Consider the following 2,454-nt stretch of genomic DNA (forward strand, 5'->3'; position numbering starts at 1 on the left):
GGAGCAGGAGGTGAAGCACCGAGTTCTTCATGGCGGCCCCTAGTATTACAGTAATTCGATGTTGTTGGTGGCTGACTATGACAATGTTAGGGCTTTGGCAGAGGTTCCTCTGTTCTCTCTGGATGTGTGGGTGGCAGTGACAGGTCTGAGGGTTGCCGTGCGCGACGATCGGGTTCTTTCCCTCCTCGATAACATGCTGGGAACCTTTGTCAAGGCTGATTATGTGGCGCTGCAACGTAAGAAGGCTACCCAACCGATCCGGTTGATCCATGATGTGCGCCGACGAGTCTGGGCTACGAGTACGATCTGTTTTTTGCCGGAGGTTTCGGTGGTCCTTGAGTTCCGGTATGAGATATGCCGAGGAATTTGCAAAGCTTGCGGTTTCTTCACCCATGGAGGAGGAGAGTGCGACCGAAAGCTGTTGCAGGAAATGGCGGTGGAGAAGGGTCTGGCGTCCGCTTTGCAGAAGGAGGCGGCTCCGGAGTCAATTTCGGTGGATGTCCTGCAGTCTTCGCTCGTCATGGTGGAGCCGCTGGAATTCAGTGGGGATATGGCACTGGCGATGGATGACGCTGTGCAGGTGATGATGCAGGGAAGATGGTGGCGGGTTCACAGGTGGCTGTCCCGTGTTTTTTTGGCAGGAAACCCTAATTTTAAATTAGGGTTGACCGCTGCACCGGGTTTGACTAGGTTGGGAGCTGTTGGGCCAGGTTCAGGTTCTGTTGGGCTTCTTGGAGGTAGGGCTTCTGCAGCTGATTTATTTGGACACCCATCTAGAGTCTTAGGGGTGAGAAGGATTCGCGAGGAGGAGTGGCTTGAAGATGGGAAGCGTCTGAAGCTTTCTGATGGTTTAGTTGAGGTTCCTGTAACTGATGGGAAGCTCCTAAAGAAGAAGGGTAGACCTAGAGGTCGTCGGAACAAGGCCAAGATTGTGTCTACACCCACCTCAGCTGTGGATGTTGGGGGGCCAGTTTCGGAGGAGATGAATGCCCTATCTCGAGAGGGCTAGGGTTGCAAGCCTACACTGTCCTAGATAAAGTATTTGGCTATGATGATGCGGAGACATACACCATTAGGTCTGTAGGCGTTAATGCTTCGTTATAGTTGCTTTGTTTCGGGTCGTGTAGGTTTGTATTTTCTTTTCTTTTTTTCTTCTTTTGTTTTGCAGTTTGCTTCCTAGTTCTATATTTTCTTGAATGTGTTCCATTCTTGGACGGTATATGGTTCGGGAGGTTTTTTTCTTGCAGTTCCTTTAGGTTTTTAGTCTTTTGGTTAGGAGGTTTTGGCTGCTTTGGGCAGTCTATATTGTGCTTCATCTTGTACTATGAGTGGTTTTTTGAAACCCTCTAGCTTGACGCAGTGACGTCGTTTATTAATGGAACATGATTCCGTTCCCCTAAAAAAAAAAAAATTCTAGAATTGTTAGAAGTTTTCAGACTATCAAAATCGCTTTAGACAATGTTTGGCAAAAAATAAAAGTACCCTAGGAAATCGGAATAAAGGAAGAGTTTTTTTTTTTTTTTTTTTTCAAGAAGCAATTGGAATTTGTAGTAAAAGTGCTTACAACGCTTGAATTTCTTGGAAAAAAAAATCTATGTGCTTCTAATAAAACTATTGTGTTTCATTAATCAAGGGTTGAGGGCAGTCGCACTAGGGCTGGATTCGGTACTAAACCGATCCATTTTTCCCTAAGTCGCTGCCGAACCGACCTCCGTCGGTATGAGGATTTTCAAACCGCCACCGATCCGACAAAGTCAGTATACCGATTGTCGGCAAGCCAAATTTTCAGTTGGTAGCGTTCGGTTTTGATTTGCCGGCGGAGATTCACTGATATTGGACTATTGGAGATGAGGATGATCTGATGATGTTGATTTGATGATGGAATATGTTGTAATTAGAAGATCTGATGTTGATCTGTGTTGATTTGATGGGGATTGGGGAGGAAGAAAAAAGAAAAAAAGATGAGAAGAAGAATAGATGAAGCAGAATTGCAGAATTGCAGAATTAAACACAGAAGAAGAAGAAGAAAGGTCAAAGACCAAAAGAGAGAGAGAAGATTTTGTTTTGTGTTTAATCAATCACCTAAGAAGAGTATAAATATAAAGTTTGTAGGGGTTATAACACCGGTAGCTCGTGCTCCAGTGGTGGGGAGTTGAGCTCTTGTGAATGAGGTTGGGGGTTCGAACCTCATGTCTTCGAAGTTTTATATATTTTGTATAATTATTTGGTATCGCCTAAAAAGATATAAATATAAAGTTTGTAGGTATTACATTGAGGATAGCTCGTGCTCCAGTGGTGGGGTGCTGAGCTGTTAGGAATGAGGTTGGGGGTTCAAACCTCTCCTCTTCCAAGGCTTCATACTTTTTGTATAATTATTTGGTATGCGGTATGTATACGGTTGGTACGGTATACCAACGGTATGGAATATCTCATACCGTAGCTGAGCCGAATGGA

Source organism: Rosa chinensis, chromosome 5, assembly GCF_002994745.2.
Source record: "Rosa chinensis cultivar Old Blush chromosome 5, RchiOBHm-V2, whole genome shotgun sequence".
Classification (NCBI taxonomy): domain Eukaryota; kingdom Viridiplantae; phylum Streptophyta; class Magnoliopsida; order Rosales; family Rosaceae; genus Rosa; species Rosa chinensis.